We start from the raw sequence: 21969 nt of genomic DNA, 5'->3' as shown, positions 1-21969 counted from the left end.
TCATAAGCTCTCTTCTCTGCAGTGGTGAGTAAACATTTCATTCCAGCAGTCTACTGTTCTCACTCTTACTTGTAGGGAAATTCAAAACTTCTGTCTAACTTTGGGTATTATGAAGCAGCCTGGCTGTGTAACTTAGCCCCTAGACCCGAGATACTCTAGCTGAGAGTATGGATCAGAACCCTTGCCAGTTGGTCATTGCTTGGCATAAGACAAATCCTTTAAACCTTAGCCATTTCGTTTTCCTCCTTGGTCATACAGGGATAAAAATGGTGACCTGTCTCCTGACCTGCCTGCTGATCTGCCTGCCAGGGTGGATGCAGACCAACATTTGCAAACCTTAACGGACAATATGAATGCTGATTGGAAAGAGAGCAACTGGAGCTCACAAATAATTTCCCCAAAGGTCAATTAGACCCACAAGATATCTCTGGCATACACAGGAAGTATCGGCCTCATCTATATTTAATGTAATTCCCTTCTCCCTGGTCCCATTAAAGAAGAGTTTGGGGTGCAATAAATATTTCATGACAAAAATGTCCATGCACCCACTTTCCAGAGCCCCAGCCAGTGACCCCCTTATTTCCATTCTGAATATAATAAAATGTCTGTTCAATCACAGAATATGGATATTTGTTGGAACATACAAATTACATTCTCTTTGCAGTGCTATTGGCAACTGATTCCTGTGTATTATGTTGACTTGGGGATTGTTTGTATACCCACTCACCCCTCAGCACACAGCATGTTATAAAACGTCTTAGTTTTAAATACAAGCTGATAATTCTGAAGAGAAAGAAACGTAAAACATCGAGAATACAAAATCTAAATCATAATCTCATCAACAAAGAGCCGGGGTAGCTCAGCAACCAGAGACTGTAATGGGGAAAACCATTTCCGAATCCAGACAGGTGGGCAAGTAATAGAGGTCATGGGTTGGGAATAAGATTATTCATAAGTATCAAAATTAAAGAAAGTGTCAGAAGAATTAGGGCTTCCCTTGTGTGGTTGGCTTGGGAGCCCTACTTGTTTCTGGCATGCATGGAATAGGGGGCAGAGATGAAACAACAAAAACTTATTTTGTTTCCCTGTGTGAGTCAATTTACAGTAATTCCAGCCCTCAGGATGGGACATGCGGGCATCATGAGCTAAGCAGAGTATCAGAGATGTAGCCTCACATCCCTGAATGCAGGCCCTTCAGAGGGAGTACACAGGGGTGGGCCTGCTTTGAGATTTAGGTTTCACAGACTTATTTCATCAAAATTCTGTTCCAGGATTTGGAGTTGGGATTCCTGTGAGTGTAATTTAAGTCTTCAGCAGCAGCTGTACTAAAAAAGAGAAGGTCAGTTTGAAGATAGAAAAGTGAAGCAAGGGATATCGAGTCTATCAGTGATAACAAAGAACGCTCATCTTCTTCTGAGCCAGATTGTCTCCCTCAATGAGCGAGAGGCAAGGAGGAATGCCATGCTGAGATGAGAAAGAGGAGCAGGTTGAACATATTTATTCCCATTGTACAGATGAGGCACTGAGGCATAATTAAAGTTATATCACTTGCTCAGGGACAAGTACTGCTCCGAAGTCCATTAACTTTACCACTGTGGAATACCGAGGAGAAAAAAATGCCAGGACACCCTCCTGGAAAGTTCAGCCCAAAAGGAATGGTAGCTATGTGAACACCTCTATGTCTCTATTATCTTCAGCAGATTGGGACCCAGTTCAGTCATCCTGGTTAGCTATTCCTTTGCTAGGGGCACCTGGGCTTGGAGAATTCCACTCCACGAATCCCTTCCTTTCTGCTTCTCTTCCTGAGGTCACTGTACAAAAAGACAAAAAAAAACACATCAGAGTATTCAAGTAGTACCACCATCTTGGGGTAGCCTTGAGGGTTAACCATGTACCACAGTGGAGAATCAGTGAACATTCAATATGCACCAGGCACGATTTCAAGAGCTTCTCAAGCTTCACCTACCTCACTTAGCCCTGACAGAAACTCTGATAAACAGCTAATTTTATTTTCTCCATTTTACAGATGGGCAGGCTAAGGAGGCACAGAAAGGTGAAGTGACTTGCCCAAGATCTAACCACAGTGAAGACAAGCTAAAGCAGAGAGGAGTATGGGAGAAAAGGTCGTAAGCCTTAAATGCAGTGCACAGGAGCAAACCCAGTCCTCTGTGTTACGAGGCTGAGGGGGATGAAGATTCTTGGCTGTGGGAGAGAGGTTGGGGCAGAGCTGACTTTTGCTCCTGCTGCTGCTCCAGGCAAAAGCCTTAGTGGAGCCTGAGGGGAGTCTCATCAGTTTAACACCTGACCTCAGGCTCCCCTGGAAGAACAGTAGTACTCCCTTATTTTCAGGGGATATGTTCCAAGTCCCCAGTGGATGCCTGAGCTGCAGATAGTATTGAAACTTATACATAACACATTTTTTTTTCAATCTTGTAACTGAGAAGGCTACTAAGTGACTAATGGGAAGGTAGCATATATAGTGTGAGTATGCTTGACAAAGGGATGATTTATGTCTCCGGTGGGATGGATGGAGGGGGATATTCAGAGATTTAATCAAGCTACTCAGAATGTTGTGAAATTTAAAATGTATGAATTGTTTATTTCTGAAATTTTCAGTTTAATATTTTTGGATTGCAGTTGACCATGGATAACTGAAACTGAGAAAAGCAAAACTTCAGATAAGGGAGGACTACTGCAACAAAGGAACACTTGACACGAAGTGAAGGAGACACAAGCAGAGAACTTTTAGCAGCGATTTCACCCTGGGGATGAGGAAATGTGAAGAGCTCACCAGGGAACTTTCTCAAAGCTGCCTGGCTAGAAGAGGGTTGCGTTTTAGATGATGCAATGACTTATCTAGAAAACCCAACAAATCCTCTCCAATCAGCCTGTGATAAAAATGAGTTCAGCATAGTCACAGAACATACCAGCTACGTAGTTTGCAGGAGTCCTTTGCAAAATGAAAATTCAGGGCCTCTTGTTCAGAAATTATTAAGAATTTCAAGAAGGTAACAATAGAGCATTAAACCGAGTTCTGAGAGCAGGACCCTGTGTGACCACAAGGGTCACCCTTGAAGCCAGTCCTTGTTCAAGGCATGTCTAGGAGAAGCTGGCCAAGTATAAAAAGAAACTCATAGAATTATAATTACTGCTCTCAGTACTAAAGCTTTAATGGCAGAATCTGTGCTCAAATAAGAGAGAAACCACAGCAGACAAATATTAGGAATAAAGTAGAAAAATAGACTTATGGAAACTATGGAATCATAGGGCAAGAGATTGTAAAGATTCTTTCTACTTATACAAATTAATCATATACTGGGAAAGAAAAAATGCACTTGAGTTAATGCAAGAAACAATAGCATGAAACCTATGAAACCGTATTCTCATATGACAAGATAATTAAACAGGAAAAATGGAATTCCACAGAAACAAATCTACACAGAGATAAAAATTAAATATTTCATATTAATTTATGTAAAGCTATAGTAACAACAAATTTAAATAGCCTGAGATGCTAGCAGAAATGTACTAAAAAGGAAATGTATCTCTTAGATATACATTAATAAGAAAGTGAGAATAAAAACATAATTAATTCTGTATTAAAGAATTCTAAAATGGAATAATGTAATGAATCAAAACAAAGTAGGAATATAAAAATACAACAGACATCTTAAATATAAAGGAGGAACGATAGGAATAAACCAACAAAACAATGGTTCGCATGTTGACAAAATGGACAAAATTGATAAACTATTGACCCAATGAAAAAGAAATTACAAGTTAGCGAAATCAGGGAAAAGACAATTAAAACAGCATAGATTTTATTAAGTGTTAAAGAGCATTGTTCTTAGCTGTAAGTGTATAGCTAGTTGAGCAGTCATGTTCATATGATTTCTCACAAACATGTAATAAAAACACATGCAATTTAAAAACATGATCAATTCCTGATACATAGATAGGAAAAGTTAGATATTATGACCCTGATGCAGTAACTGGAGAATTTTTCTAAGCTTTTAAAGAATAAATAATGCTTTATTCTGCTTAAATGGCTCTCCAAAAATATTTTTGAGGTGTTATGTTTCCTTAGGGAACAATATTTCTAAAGTAAATTTGTTGAGCCTCAAGTTGTCAGGGCTAGGCAATCTCATTAATGAAACAAAGGTGCAAACCTTAAGCAAAATTTTAGCAAATGAAATGTAATAGGTTAAAAAATTGTCCAATATGGAAAAAGCAGGATTTACTCCAAGTATATTAGAGTAAAATATTTAATAAAATTAATCACAAAAAATAAGCAAAATAAATAGGGATTACTGCCTTAATAGAGCATAAATGCATTAACAGTAAAAGTCAACTATAAATACTGGCATAATGTACTTAAAAAGGAAACAATGATATGTAAATACAATGAATAAAATTTTATTATAAATTCTGTTTTAGCAAGTTAATGCAGCTATATGTAAAAACTAGAAATAAACAACAAGCCACAAAAGTATTAAGGAATTCAGAAAAAAATCAGACGGTTTAACAGAGTCACAAAATTCAATGCCATTTTTTTTTTTTATTTTTAGTGACAGGATCTCACTCTGTTGCCCAGGCTGGAGTACAGCAGTATGATCATAGCTCACTGCTGCTTCAAACACCTGGGCTCAAGCAATCCTCCCACCTCAGCCTCCCAAGTAGCTGGGAGTACAGGTGTACACCACCATGCCTGGCTAATTAAAAAAAAAAATTTTTGTAGAGAAATTTTGTAGAAAAAAAATTTTTGTAGAAATGGAGTCTTGCTATGCTGCCCAGGCTAGTCTTGAACTCCTGGTCTCAAGTGATCCACGTGCCCTGGCCTCCCAAATTGCTGGATTACACACCCAACCTCAATGGTATTTCTTTATACTAATGACACACCAGTAGAAAATACAGAGTTTTCATTAAAACTATGAAAAAAGTTAATGAAATCAATTCAGAATAGATTGACTAAAAAAAAAATGTAAAACCCAGATGAAAAAATAAAGGAATATATAATAAATAAGCAGAAATCAGGCATTTGGAAAGCCTAAAATTAGAAAAGATGACAAAGAAAATACCTGAATTTTAAAGAATGCAATACTGATATTGCCACAATGGTATACTGCAAGATACTGTTACATACTATATTAAGTGATAGTATCCTGTACTATTACAGTATGTACATACTAACAGTAATGTACTATTACACCAAATACTATTACATTAATTAAATGTTTCAAAGTAGTTTTACATTAGCCATGTTTGAATGGATTTAAAGTCTCATTTTTTGTAAAGATGCTTCTGTTTATGAAGAAAGAAAAGGAAATGCTATGCTATATTGCAACATGACCACAACAGTTACCAAATTTTGGTTATACAGTGCAATTGCACCACAGGTTTCACTTGGGAAAATTCAGCTGTACTTACTCTCATCTCTATTTGATGTAATTTTAAATGCTGCCAAATTGTGTTTTGTCTTTCTCACCTAGGAGTCCAGGAGAAATTAAGTCCCAATTCACTAAGACATCCATTCATTGTAATGTATTAATATTAACTTACCTCCTTGGGAGCTAGGATTGTGTTAGCTATCACATTTTTTTTCTCAATTTTGGGAGAATTGAGAAAACAGTCACCACATTTTCTGTGTTCTGTGGTTCAGAAGAAGATTCCTAGTAAATTTGCTAAAAATTGATTCATGCACATACAATGGGTGAATTTTAGGTTGTATAAATTATACCTCAATGAAGCTGCTTTTAAAAAAATTATTTAGCTATTAAAAGAGCAAGTGGTTTCCTCTGAAAGAAAACCAGACACCAAGACTGTAGAACAGTGTTGTCCAATAGAACTTTCTCCAGTGTTGGAAATGATCCGTATCTGCATTCTTTAATACTGTAGACACTGGTTGGTGTGGCTTATCACCAGATGAAATCTGCCTGGCTAGTGTAACTGAGGAGCTGAACTTTATTTTATTTAATTTTAATTAAACTTAACTAGCCACATGTGGCTAGTGGCTAGCATATCAGATAGTGCAGCCACAGAGAATTTTAGGGTAGCACCTAAGGAGACTCATCAAGGGGTGTGAGTTGACCTCCTAGAAATTTTTTCAGGAAAACATTGGCTAACTAGAGTCCTAGAGACACTGACTTCACCAAAGTCAAATTCTCTATCTTACACTTCCTCAGAAGCCGTAATTCCAACTCAACTCATTCCCACCTTCACTGACCCCTCATCAAGAGCCCACGATGGAGAGTCTACACACTAACAGCTGCTTTATATTTCAGTTTGAGAAACGCTGCCTTCACAGATGAGGAAACTACGATCCAGAAACCTTAATAACTGGGCTGTTTCATTCCTTAGACACCATAGATGCAGTGCCCAAACCCTAGGGGCTTCTCAAAGGCTATATAGAAAACGTTTCAGACCTTAAATAAATAAATAAAATATTGGTTCAAAAATATAAAAAGGGAAAAACAAAATCAATGAAAATTTTTATTGCAAATTTGTTAGAAACTCACTTAATTTTCAATAGAAGTGAAGTTATAATCACTGACTGGGAGTGTGGTTAATATAGTTAATATGATGGTGGTGAGTTCCCACCATTAGTGTTTAGGGCATTTGAAGCTTTCAAAACACATAAGAGGCCTCCAAGCTTGTTGTTATTCTTTTTAGAACACTGTCCACATTTTATTTACATTTTAATACTAACTTTAATCTTAAAGTCATATGTTCATTCATCTATTTTTTTTGTATTGGTTTTACTTAAACTTGAATGCATGAAAAACAAAGACTGTAAACAAATATTTAATACATGTGCGACTTATAACACAAAAGAGCTGGTTTTATCAGAAACCCAACTCCCTTCCACTGTTTGTTTTATAAATACAGATGTCAAAACAATTCTGAGCATATTTTTAATTCTACCAGTGGCCAGCACCTGCATCTCTTCAAAGATTAACACAGTTGGTAGGGGTATTCATCACACCTGCTATTTTTAAAATAATTTAAACTGCAGTTCTTTCACTAAGCAAGGGAAGATAAAAACAAGAAGTCCATTTTTCTTGAGACTAGTTTTTTGGAAATGATTATTATCTGACACTTCTCGCCATACTTATGTTTTCTAAGCCTGAACATCTTGAATATTCTAGTTTATGCTTAAATGATGCCTTGCCAAGAAGAAAAATTTGTGCTTCATTTTCCTCCCTTTGTCTGAAAACATAACGGGTGTATGTATACTAAACAAATTCTTATGACTGTCCAGCTCATTATTACCAGCTGGGATTCATTTACCTCATGGGTAAGTGGTTTGCATCATGATATTTAATCATACCATTAACAAGAGTAGAAGATATGTTGATTTAAGCAAGTTTGAGATACACCAAAATTAATCATTCTATATTTGTGTTTCTGGTGGCTATGAAAAAGTGTATTTTCTTTGAATGTCATTATATTTCTTAGCTTTTAAAGTCCAACTTTAATACTACATAAATTTGGCCATTTTGCCAACATTAGAATGCTCCATGCATCCACCATTCCCCTAGAATTATTTTTCTGATTTATATTTTGTTACAAATGCAATTACTAGAGGAGCTTCAGACTACTGGGGTCCACATTCTACTTTATGTCTGTATTTTCTGTTCAGAATTTATCAGTGGAGACTTCTGGGCTTGTTGATAGAGCTAGTTCTATGATTCTATTTCCACATCAAATGTTCCTCTTGCTGCATTATTTTATCACTTATACAGATTTTTACTTATATTTCAAAAAGCACATTCAGTGCCGAATATGTACTAGGTGCTTTTCTAAGTACTAGTCATATATGAACTTATATAATCCCGACAACAACCTTGTAAATTAGACACTGTTATCATCTTCATTTTGCAGACGAGAAAATTGAGGCACAGAGAGGTTACATAACTTGTCTAAGATCACACAGCTAGGAGCAGAGCCAAGATTGGAACACGGCTCTAGTGCATGACCACTTCACCATCGTACTATGCTGTTCCACACAACTTAGTGTATAGGGTCCCACTAATCTGGTTCAGATTCCCAGTGTGACTCTAGATCTGAGGTCATGTCGAGGTGTAAGAGCATCCACAGGGGAGAAACCTGGAGAGGGCAGAGGCACCTATAAGGTTCTAGAGCCGGCGTATCAGCAGACTAGTGGGTCCACGGGCTGTGAGGGATTTGCTGGATGATGAGCAATTCCAGTGCCCTGTGAAGTGACTTTCTCCAGCCTTGGGTCAACAGCTGCCAGTGAGCCAGACCTCAGTGCCCTTTGTCATCTCACCAACAAACCAGTGGTAGCCCCAGTTACATCCTTGTGGTAAACCTCAAACAATTATGCCTTTGCCCTCTAGTGTTATTTTTCTCCTTCTAAATATCGCCACATTTGGAGACAGGATAAAGATTGTCAGAAGAGGGGAAGACACATGAGCATCTGAATAATTCTGCTTACATCAATGAATGGCCAGGGCACCATCCACCCCTGGAGGCTTTCCCAGGAAGATTAATGATCCTCCAAAATCAAACGGAAACAAACCAAGGCCAAAGAGCAGTAAATCAAGCCCCAAATCATCACGTACTCTGAAAGTTTAGCCTTGAGTCTTACATCAAACAGTATTCAGCATTTTGAAAAACATAAGAAAACTGGAGGTGGGGAGGTGGGGGGGTTGTCAGTACCACATCATGAAAACGGTTTTATTCACATCAAACTCGAATAAAATGGAAATGTCCACTGTGAAGAAGTTGAATGAAGAAATATGTATCAGAGCTGTTGATAGCCAAAGATCCTTCATTTTGTGTTTTACAAAATTGTCAAAAATTGAACGAATTCTCAGTCACACAGTCATTCTCTGAGAATGATTCCCCAGGAAACTGACTCTGAGATGGAGATTAATGTGTAAGAGGTTTATTAGGAGTGTTCTTAGGATAAACAACTGTAAAAAGGAAGAAAAAACAGCAGGATTGGGCAGAAGGAGAGGTTGGGTTCTCCTTGGGGAGTTCAGGAGCTGGATGGCCCTTCAGAGTTGTCCCAAGTTGGAGCAGGCAATGGTGCCAGGTTTTATACCCCTCCGTTGGCCAATTATTAGATATGGTTTGCCCTGGAAAGATAGCCTGACCTGGGGGAGGTGACTCTTTCCAACCAAGGTCAACTCTAAATAGGGCTGAGGGCCATCTGCTGATAGTGCTCTCAACAGCAGAAGGAATAGGTCCTTCAGTTCTATGACAGCCCTGTCCTGCTTCAGCTTTCACAGGCTATGTATTTGTAGGGAAAACATTTTGTTTTTAACATAACTCTAAAGGGATAGGTCTTTGTGTTATTTAGCTCCTCCCAATAACAAAATGGCATGATGAAGTTATAGATTAAAATCTAGTCCCCACTATGCAATTTAGGATATGACTCTTAACTCTAACATGAAAACCCTTGTTCTGTTTCAGCACCTTAAAAGTAAGGTTTCCCTAAAAAGATTGTGTTCTTTCTTGCCATTGCTATTTGCAAGCCAGGATCACTGTACTAAAGCCTGGGTGTGTCAAATGGGAAAATGAGGTCCATTTGTAAGCTCTAAGAGTGAAAAGGGAAAAAAATAGATGATTTGTTTTCTCTTCCAATTCCAATGCTGGAACCACAGTTGATGCCCAGTAATAAGTGGTTAACTAGGAATTAAAATAGTATGGCCCTACCGGCTTAAAATATGGAATCTCAAAGTGGGTCTTTGAAAAAAATTCCTTGATTCATTTATAAGAAAAGCCAAAAATGCTATATTTTATGGGGGAAATATGAGGATGAGGATAAATAATATACAGAGGAATGAGATTTAGAGACGTTTAAAACCCATTAGAATGTACAAATTATAAGACATAAAATTCATTCCCATCATGGGCCTCATGAATAGTTTTCGTTGACCTTTTCATGATGATGGATTTTTTAAAAATCCACCAAAAAAGTTGAAATGTCAACAAACTAATATATTTTATGCATATTCTGACTTTGAATGAGTCAACCTAACCTTGTTTTCTACTTGCTAAAGAATACTGTTGACCTATTACATTCTAAGGTTATTGTAACCCTCAGCCCCTAGTAGTCATTTCTCTGCCCAGAAAAAAATTAGATCAAATAATTGTTCACTTAATTAGAACATATCGAGAAAACTCAGTGCTAAATTCAGAGGATAACAGTAATTTAGTTGTTCAAATTATCTTCAAGTTTTTTCAAAGAATCCAGAGGAATCTGAGGATGAAGCAGTCACTCAGCGCTTTACTGAAAAAACTGGATGATGTCTCTTCAGCAGTAAAACATTAATAAAGTCCAAAGCACAGAATTACTCATTCCCCACTTCTGACTCATGCACATTTTCGGAAATAATCCTTCTTTAAATGTTGCTGCAATGGGAAATGTGAAGAGCAAAGTTGTTTTGGCACATCCTCACTTTTGTTTTATTGAGTTATGAACCATGTTTAGTTTCGCACTTATGATATTGTGCATTCCAGATGATATATTTGCACACATAACATTACTATATACATTAGAAAGAGACCTGCTATGACAGTTCCTATGATTTAAAAAGTCTCTATACAGCTATTCAAAGAAAATGTTTGATAGTAATCTAGTACCTTTCCCCAGGAAAATAGTTAATGCCATCAGAGTAATGTAAATTTCATATAATATGTATTGTAATACCCTTTGATTTGAGAGCATGTAATTGCAGTTATACATAAGGAAAAGCTGATGAGAAGTAAATGTTTACATAGAGTTGATTTTACTTCTGGAAACGAAAAGGGAAAATGGATATCTAAATGTCAGTGATTTCAGGATGTAAGTTCCTAGTAAAGGAGAGAAAACCGTCTCTGTCAATTCAGCTCAAGGTATCCATTTCTGGAAAACATTGCTAAACCACTGTGGAATCTGAGGATGAAGCAGTAACAATGCTTTACTGAGGTCTGCCATGATTGCTCCCTGCTCTGAAGTTCAATGGAAACTTAATGTCAGTTCACTCACTAAGGCCTCAACTATATCCTGCCTTGTTTTTTTAAGCAGGGACTTTGGAGTCAGTCAGGGATCAGCTTGATTCTCATCTTGGTCTTCATCAATAAAATGGACATCAGTCAGATCTTCCTCAAGGGACTGTTACAAGGATTAATTAGCTAATGTATGCGAAGTATTTATTACAGGGTCAGGTGCACATTAAGAGGTCTAAAACCAATAGCTATTATTACTGTTTGACAGTTATATGTGTTATATATATAAGAAAATATTTAGGGGTGAAATGCCATGATGTCTGCAACCTACTTTCAAATGTTTTTGGAAAAAATGTATATCAACAGACACAGAAGGCACAAAATATTAACAACTGCTGTGACTAACATCTAGGCAACTGCATTTAGTGCACTTAGATGAAGAGTATATAGATGTTCACTGTACCTTTTTTTAAAATTTCCCATAAGTTTAAAATATTTTTAAATACAGAGGTGAGAAGAAAATGTAAATCAGATTGTAGCTTTCTGTGCTTAAGTATTTGAAATAGATTACTTTGTGCACATTCCTGTTTTCAGCCCTATTCTGACCATTCAAGCACATGGGAACACCACACTTTATAATGCACATAAAAGCTCATTGTCATAGTTTTGTCACGGATGGTCCCCAATCAGCCTTTCCATTTTATTGATAATTTTCAGCTCTCCACTCTTTGACTCCAACCCCCAGCCCTTAAAATCTGCTTCTGGCTGGGCGCAGTGGCTTATGCCTGTAATCCCAGCACTTTGAGAGGCCGAGGCAGGTGGATCATGAGGTCAGGAGATCGAGACCATCCTGGCTAACACAGTGAAACCCCGTCTCTACTAAAAAATACAAAAAATTAGCCGAGTGTGATGGTGGGCACCTGTAGTCCCAGCTACTCGGAAGGCTGAGGCAGGAGAATGGTGTGAACCCGGGAGGCAGAGCTTGCAGTGAGCCAAGATCACGCCACTGCACTACAGCCTGGGCAACTGAGCAAGACTCCATCTCAAACAAACAAACAAAAATCTGCTTCTGACCTGTCTTCAGTTTTTATGACCCACTTACTTTCTCTTTCTAGCTTACCATTTCATGCTTTTGTTAATTCCTTGATTTTTTTTAACTCAAAAATGCAATCAATTGGCCAGGTGCAGTGGCTCACGCCTGTAATCCCAGCACTTTGGGAGGCCGAGATGGGCGGATCATGAGGTCAGGAGATCAAGACCATCCTGGCTAACATGGTGAAACCCCATCTCTACTAAAAATACAAAAAATTAGCCAGGCATGGTGGTGGGTGCCTGTAGTCCCAGCTACTCGGGAGGCTGAGGCAGGAGAATGGTGTGAACCCAGGAGGGAGAGCTTGCAGTGAGCCGAGATCGTGCCACTGCACTCCAGCCTGGGCGATAGAGCCAGACTCCATCTCAAAAAAAAAAAAAAAAATGCGATCAATTATACATATTTGTGGTAGAACATAAAATTCAGACTTCACTGAAGTGGAGGGAGAGAACAAGTAAAAGTTAACTTCCTTTTAACTTCACAGCCCTACTTATTAAAACAACCACTTTTAATCACCTAGTTTATTCTCTCAGATAGTTTTCTATCCATACTCAAAGATATAGGTTTATTTCTGTTTTGTTTTTTAAATTGTATTATATAATATTTTTTCTTATCTTATTACATTGGTTTGGACCTCTATAACAATGTAAATTAGCAAAAATAGCAAATATCTTCATTCTTGATTCTCCCTTTAAAATTATATTCTAAGACTTAAATTATACTTCTTTTGCTAGTCTTTGCCAAAATAAACTCCCATTAATGGGGCTACTCTAGCTTCTCAATAGGTAAGAGAAATCGACCAATTAGAATTTAATTCCTGAAAGGCAGGAACTGTTTCTCATACTTTTTATCTCCTTTTGGACTTAGCCATGCATCTGTGCCATTTGTACTTGTTGAGTTAAAGGACCAAATAAAATAAGTAGATTAATTTTACTACAGATTAGTTTTAGTATACTAGAAATGCATCATGATTATTCTACCAACATTACTGTTGGAGGCTGACAATTGAAATTGAACAGCTTCTAGACAAACATATCTCAAGCAGGTTTTGTAATTTTAGGCTTGCTGTGACTAACAATTAGGCAACTGCATATAATAATTTGCCTAAATAAGGATGCCAAATGGAAAGCTGGAAAGCTTGCTCTCTAAGTGTTTAACATCTCTTGTAAAATCTAATAAAACCTACCATGAACTGCCCATTTCTGGGACTTGAATTGAGGAGAGAGGAATATTGGCAGACTGATGAAAGTAGTATATATTAAGAATAAGCCAGAATGCATTCATAATAATATCTACCCCCTGCAAAATTAGGAAAAGAGTGGGTTGACCAAATGAGCATAGTATTCAGTCTGTCAAACAAGGGATATCTGATCTTCATCAAGAGAACACCGAACACACAGTCATTAAATCCCCTCTATTTTGCAATAGGAGGATGACTGGATGAGGCTATTGAACCTTTTTTCCCTTTAATCAGTCAACTCCCAAATATATCTACAGATGAGTTCTCACTACCTCGTAACAGGTCTCTAGTTTTCATCAGATTGAATTTTAATCTGGCCTCTGAGCTAAGAGTGCATACAGCTTCATAGTTGAAGGTCAGAGTTCATATCAACCCATCACCTTATTAAAAACTAATTATTAGGGCCAATGCTGGATCAGAATAAATATTCTTCAGCCAATGACTCAATTAATTAATTGATTTATTAATTTATTCATAAAAAATGTTTAATGCCTATTATATACCAGTTCCTATGCTACCTGTGACAATAAAGTAAATTAGAGTCCTTTCTATCAAGAACTATATAATCTCCACGTTCTCTCATGAGAAATTAACAAATTATATTTCAATGTAATTTGTGGTTTAGTTCATATTATTTACAGCAACTGTCACGATTAAAAGATACCAAGCAGCAACAAGTCTCTATACAGCTACTCATAGAAAAGCTTTGATACTAATATATTACCTTTCAGTAATCTATTACTTTAACAGATTTGTCTGTTAAAATCCATTTTATCTAACCATGACAACACAAGTCAGCCTTTCTAAAGGGCTTCTATCATATGCAGTTTGTTTTTCTGCCCTCCCAAAGGATAAATACTGAAAATTATTAAGAAGAATGCACTTAATGATATAACCTAACTAACCAGTAACCTCTTAGCTAATGATAGTACACACCACTCAGTGATTTATATGATGTTTAATGTAAAAAGTAAAATTTTCCAGAAAAGTAAAGACCCCAGATTACTATGAATGATATCTGTTAACATATAATCCCAGCAAATTGACAGAGGCTTTCTTCAAATTTTAGAATCAATTGAAGATCTGTATACGTATTATTACCATAGTCTTCCCTGACAAATACTCTACTCTCATGCTGAGAACCAAGCATGACACAATAATATCTAAGACATCAAAAAGATTGAGTCACTAGACTCAAGAAAATTCAGATTTCATGCTTATATAATATCTTCATGGAGTTTTTCTGGAACAAAACTCCATCACCATGCTCAAGGCAGTTTCACTGGTTTATTAACTACAATTTTTTTAGTAGCCCAGTAAACCTGACGCTCATCGACAAAGCTGAAGTTTTTCAAAGCTCACATAGCCCTAGGATGCAATCGATAGAGTGTAACAGGACTTAAATTATAGCTAGACAGTATTTAATCAAATTATGTCAACATATGCCAGCTTGTTTGTAGACTACTGTATCCAGCTCTGCACGAAAGTAAGCCAAATCCTTTCCTTTTTCCCTTACAGCATGCACTTTAGAACGTAAATTTACACTTGTAATGTGTAGTTAGAAGACTATCATTTTGTGGACTCAGATAAGAAAGTAAAATCCTTATTTGTCTGGCATTATCAGTGCTTCCTTACATTTTATAAAGTACATATTTCCTTGACTTTATCCAATGAACTTCTAATTATGTTGTTCCATCATTAATTACGATTCCATGATAGCCATGATTCCATGGCTAGTATACAAGTTACAATTTTTAGTTTTTGTTTTTATGATTTTCCCCCTGATGATTCTTTTGTGACTTTTTAAATGATGTCTGCCAACATGTAAAAAGGGGGAATTTATAAGGAAAATGTTGTGGAGCCTGACTGATCGTTTCTTGCCACTAAGCGTGCAATCCAAGTAGTTGGCACTCAGTGAAAGAGAGAACCTTTTAATGAGAGTCCAGATCCTAAAATAATACCATGAGATCATAAAGTCAAACTACTCAGTGCATATTTACAAAAAGATGGGAGATAAATGTAAAAAAAGTTAGTTCTATTTAAAAAAAAGCTTTATTAAATATAACCAAAGGGTTCTATTGTGGAGTGTCTGAATACAATACTTTGCGTGTTAGATTCAACAAGTTGAAACCCCTTCGTTCTCCCAAATACCCAAAATGCTTTATTTGCTGCCCTCTGGTCTCCCCTTTATTTTCCTGGCAAACATTTCTCTCTCTCTCTCGATGATAGATAGATAGATAGATAGATAGATAGATAGATAGATAGATAGATGATAGATAGATAGATAGATAGATAGATAGATAGATAGATAGATAGATATAGAGATATATAGTATCTATAGATAAATATATAAAATGAGATTATTTTATAGATATATAAAATCAGTGTGTGTGTGTATGTATGTATGGAATATATAATAATATATAATTATATATGATACATAAGTTTGTATATTAGGTATATTATATTATTATATAATAGCATTTATGTGTGCATGTACATTCATATATATGTATATGCATACAAAGAGAGAGATTTCAAGGAATTGGCTTATGCAGTTGTGGAATCTGACAAGCTTGAAATCTGTAGGACAGGCCAACAGCCTGGATTTCTTCTTCTTCAGAGAAACCTCAGCTTTGCTCTTAAGATTGGATGAGGACCACCCAGATTATCAAAAAATTTTTCCTTTACTTAAAGTCAACTGATTGTGCATTTATGAAATACCTTCAGAGCAACAATTAGATTAGGTGGGCACTACTGGGAACTACAGTCTAGCCAGGTTGACACATAAAATTACCCATTTCACCCACCAATTATTGAGATTTCCCTCAAAGGTCACCAATGATGTCCTTGCTGCTAAATCCAGAGCTCCTTTATTGGAGATTATTCTCTGTTGCACCTGATAGGGTTCACTATCTCTCCCTTAAAAACCCTCCCTCACCATCACTAGAATCCTATTTTTTTTCCAAGTTTAAATTTAGTCCTTTCGAAGAAACATTATATTACTTGATAGCAATTTTAATGCTATGGGATTTTGTAACATGTTAATTATTTTTAAAGTGACAATATGTGAATGAGATGTATGCTAAATTCATATTAACCAGGGTCTTGGTGAGCTCAAAAATCTAGGTCCAAGGCCTGAATTTTGCAGATGAGGAAATAACCAGCCAGAACACTTCACTTTCCCATCATTGGTAATAATAGTCTTCAGTAAAAGATAGGACTTCCAAATGTTATTACAATAAATGGCATTTTACACAAAAGGAAAGGAAGAAAAAAGGGTGATAGAATTGAAAAAAAGAAAGGCTGTTTCAGACAAGGATCTTAACCTGTTAATCGATCATTATTATATCTTGATTCAAAACCTAAGTTATTCAGCAAAAGGCACTGTGATAATTGCATATCCACATGAAAAACAGTGACGTTGGACTCTCACCTTATTTATGCCATATACAAAATTTCACCTAAAATGGATCGAAGATCTACATGTAAAAGCAAAACTATAAAACTATTAGAATAAAACAGAAGTAAATCTTTGTGATATTAAATAATGTTTCCTTAGGTATAACATCAAAAGCACAAATGACAATAGAAAATATAGATAAATTGCACATTATCAAAATTTAAAACTTTTGTGTTTCAAAGGACATCATCAAAAAAGTAAAAAGATAATCCAAGGAATGAGAGAAAATATTTCCAAATCATATATCTTATAAGGGACTTGTATCCAGAATATATAAAGAACTCTTATAACTCAACAATAAAAAGACAAATTACCCAATTTAAAAATGGGAAAAGTATTTGAATAGACATTTTTCCAAAGAAGACATACTAAATGCCAAAAGACACTCAATATTATTGCTCAGTGGGGAAATGCAAATTAAAACCACTTCAGCCCCACCAGGATAATTAAAATTAAAAAGACAATAACAAATGTTGATAAAGATGTGAAGAAATTGGAACTCTCACACATTGCTGATGGGATTGTAAGATGTTACAGCTGCTTTGGAAAACAGTTTCATAGTTTCTCAAAATAAACATAATTATCATATGACTTGACAATTCACTTCTAGGTATATATCTGGAAAGTTGAAAACATATGTCCACACAAAACTTAATACATAAATGTTCATGGCAGCATTATTTATAACAGCCAAAAAGTAGAAACAGCCCAGATGTCCAACTAAGGAATGGATAAACAAAACGTAGTATAACCATACAGTGGAGTATTATTCAGAGCATAAAAAAGCATGAAGTACTGATGGATACTACAACATGGATGAACTTTGAAAACATTATGCTAAGTGAAAGAAGCCAGTCACAAAGGGTCATGTATTGTATGATTCCAAATCTATGAATGGTCCAGAATAGAAAAATTGATAGAGATAGGAAGTAGATTAATGGTTTCAAGGGCTATTGGGAAAGGGAAATGGGGAGTGACTGCTAATAGGTGTGGGCTTTCTTTTTAGGGTTATGAAAAGGTTCTGAAATTAGTGCTGATGATTATACAACTATGTAAATATACTAAAAACCACTGAACAGTTCATTCTGAAAGGGGGAATTTTATAGATATGAATTATGTCTCAATGAAGCTGTTATTAAAAGACAACCTAAGTCAGTGCATTTTGCTACCATTTTTGTTCTTGTGGTGATTGTGTCTTTTCAATTATTAGATTTGCATATAAAACTACAATTGATACTCTTGGAAAACCACTGAAGTTTGTCAAATTAAAATACAAAGAACATAACCACAATACTTTCTTTTAAGAGACAAATGATTGATTCTGGGTTTTTAGGGTAAGAAAATGAGTTTTCCATTTGACAATGAATAGTGTTAGAATGTAGTGCTATTATTTAAATGGAATTACAACATGTGAAATTTCAACCTTAATTTAACTTGAATATTTTCTTTTCTCTGCATCCTGTACTCAAAAAGAAATGACCACCTGATACCAGATAGAACATCAGAAGATTATGTATGTTAGAGAGGAAACTTATTTCGTTGAAACGAGCATAATTTTAAAGCAATTGCATTGCCCTGCAGGATTTTAATTTTACAAGATTATCTCAGTGTTTCTCAATCTATCTTTCATTATCATCTCCTAAGAAATCTTTTTAGACTTTTTTTTCCTAAAAATAGTCTCTCCTCCATGAAATTTTAATACTACTGATATATTGCATATCTGTTTTTATGCTCTATGTACAGTATGTCTATACTTTATCCATGAAAAAAAGAAAGATATTTTTACTCAAAATCAATTTTTTACTTCCTTTTAGTTGATATTGTCCCTGCTAAGAATGCATGATCTACCTTTAAAATTAGTGTGTGTATTTGAGTGGACATATTTTATTTTTCTTACTGTAAACAGAATTCTTTCAGCAACTGAAATTCAACAGTTACAAATTTAAGTAGAAAAAACTTAATTTTGATAAATTTAATTTAATAATAATTATAAAAAACAATATTTAAATATTTTTAGAAATTCTAAGTATAGATAAAATATTAGGCAGCTTTCAAAATTATTTTTCTGAACATATTCATTGACATTGAAATTTGCTTATAATAAGAAAAAAAGCAATGTGTAAAACTATATCAAAAATACTTTACGAATTTTCTAAAAATGCATATATATGTGAGTACAAACGGCTACAAAAATACCCATTAAAATGGTAATAATGGTTACCTCTCAGTGCAAAGATGCTAGGCAATTTTCAATTTCAATTTTATACATGTCTGTAGTTTCCTAGTTTTCTAAAATGAGTTTGTATCACTATTATAGTTAGGGAAAAATGTTTACCAACAAAATATTTATTGAAATTAATTAATATCGGGAAAACATAATGATACGTATTTCATAAGACATGAAGTAATTATGTAGACATTATGTAGCCTTTTGGGGAAAGGTTTTGTTTTTGTTTATATGCCATAAAGAAAGTACTCTATGTCCAGCCCATGGTCTTGCCAATATTTTTGACACTTTTTCAGCAAAAGTATTAATCCTTAACAAATAACAAGTTGACTATGACCTAGGCTTGCAGCAGTTATCCTCTGTAGAATCATTTCTCATGTATTTCAAGGTGACAGAGGACTCACTCAGGAAGCAAATGTTCACTGATGAGTTTTTAAAGAGAGTGGATCCACTCAAAGTCATTATGCACTTTATTTCAACAAAGCCTATTTAAGTAATGACTCAGATTTGAATATAGCAACTTTTGGGGCTACTGAAGGAAAGATGCTTAAAATACCTTTTGAATACACAATTTGCAGAGTGCTCTTATTTGATGCTCACAACAACCCTGTGTGTCACTAACAGCACTCCTATTATTTATGATGAGTACACACTAGGCAAGTAAAAGAACTGGAACTCCAATCCAAGTCTTGGACTCCAACTCCAAGTTTCAGGTTCTTTCTTTAGATCATTCTTTGTTGCTGAATGAAATTAGTGAGTATTTTAAACATAAAGCAACTGAAGCAATGAACCACGATTTACAACCTCATCAAGTAGGGCTTCCTATAGAGCAGGATTTAAATGTACCCCAACTGTCTCCTACACCCTGTGGTCCTCTTAGGCCCAACAGAAAGGGCCAGTTGGTGGTTCAGAGAGAAGTCTTCAGGTCCATGAGGAAGGCTCCATCCAGACCACTGCCACCGGTATGCTGGGTTCTGCCTCAAAGCATGAGAGGTCCTCTCCTCTAGTACTCTCAGGACTTCAAGGAGGGGTAGGCTGAGGTGATGGGCAAGGGGATGGCACTACGGAGTTTTAAGAGGCCACTCTCAGACTGAGCTCAGGGAGCATGTGCCTGTTGTAGAATCTCCATGTGGAAGCATAGAGGAGTATCAGAAAATGAGGAGCTTGGTAGGAAATGTCCTGCAATGCACACTGCTTGACTCTTCTCGTCTAGGTCAGTTCCAGTCATCACCCCAGGCTTGAATATATTCAAGATTTTAAGATTGAAAAAAATATAAAAATATACTAGTGCTTAAATATACCAGTGCTTAACTATACCTATCATGCCACACATATACAATCAACTGATTTTTGACAAAAGTGCCAATATAATTCAATGGAAAAGGATAAGGATATTCTTTTAAACAAATGATGCTGGAACAACTAGATATCTATATGGAAGGAACTGAATCTCGACCCTTATCTCACACCATCCACTAAGATTAACTCAAAGTAGATCATAGTCCTAAATGTAAAAGCTAAAACTATAAAACATCTAGAAGAACTCTAAGAAAATATCTTTGCCATTTGGAGTATGCAAAGATTTCTTAAGAAGTAAGAAGTTTTAGCCATAAAAGAAAAAATAGTTATATTCCATCAAAATTAGGAAGCTTCTGCTTCTCAAAAGTCACCATTAAGAAAATGCAATGATAAACCAGTTGCTGAGAGAAAACGTTAGCAATACACATGTCTCACCCTGGCCTTGTATCCAGAATATAAAAAGAACTCTTACAATCCATTAATAAGGAACAAACCAATGAGCAAAAGACTGGAATAGCCATTTCAAAAATAAGTTATGCAAATGCTAAAGAGTTCAAAAATAAAAGACACTCAACATTAATGAAAATTGCAACCACAATGAGAAACCATTTAACACTTACTAGAATTGATAAAAATTTTTTTTTTTTTTTTTTTGAGACGGAGTCTCGCTCTGTCACCCAGGCTGGAGTGCAGTGGCGCAATCTCGGCTCACTGCAAGCTCCGCCTCCCGGGTTCACGCCATTCTCCTGCCTCAGCCTCTCCGAGTAGCTGGGACCACAGGCGCCCGCCACCACGCCCAGCTAATTTTTTTTGTATTTTTAGTAGAGACGGGGTTTCACTGTGGTCTCGATCTCCTGACCTCGTGATCCGCCCGCCTCGGCCTCCCAAAGTGCTGGGATTACAAGCGTGAGCCACCGCGCCCGGCCTAAATTGATAAAAATTAAAATGACTGACACCACCAAATGTTGACGAGGATGTGGAGAAATGAACGCTGGTACATTACCAATGGGCGGTGTAAAGTGGTACAACCACTTTGGAAAGTAATTTGGTAACTTCTTCTAAAGGTAGATGTTTATCTACTGTACGACTCAGCTACTTCTAGATGATATAAAACTTATATCTACTAAAAGTAATGTACATGGATGTATATAGCAGTTTTATCCAGAATAGCCTCACACTGGAAGCAACCCAAATGTTCACCACAGTTGAGTAATAAACAAATTGTGGTACCTTCATATAATGAAATACTACTCAGTAATAAAAAGGAGCAAAGTACCAACACCACAACAACACGACGACTCTCAGAACCATTATGCTGAATGACAAAAAAGAGTATACACTATAATATGATTCCATTTATGAAAAGTTCTAAAACCTGCAAAACTTAACTATAATGATAGAAATCAGAACAGCGGTTGCCTAGGGTGCGGAGGGGGAGTAGGAGTGGAAGTTGTGCTTGAGTGCAAAGAGGCAGAATGGAACTATACTGGGTGACAGAAATATTCAACATCAGGATAGCGCAGGATATACACAAGGGTATACATTTGTTAAAGCTCATCATATGATATACGTTTAATCTGCGCATTTTGTTGTAAGTAAATTGTGCCTCAATAAGTTGATTAATAACAAATTTAAAGAATTCTTAAGCACTTTCTAAAAAGAAAACCTGCATTACTCTATAAGTCAAAAGCAAC

This window comes from Hylobates moloch, unplaced genomic scaffold (assembly GCF_009828535.3).
Source record: "Hylobates moloch isolate HMO894 unplaced genomic scaffold, HMol_V3 SCAFFOLD_22, whole genome shotgun sequence".
NCBI lineage: Eukaryota > Metazoa > Chordata > Mammalia > Primates > Hylobatidae > Hylobates > Hylobates moloch.
The sequence above is the reverse complement of the archived record's forward strand: the minus strand, read 5'-3'. Positions refer to the sequence as shown.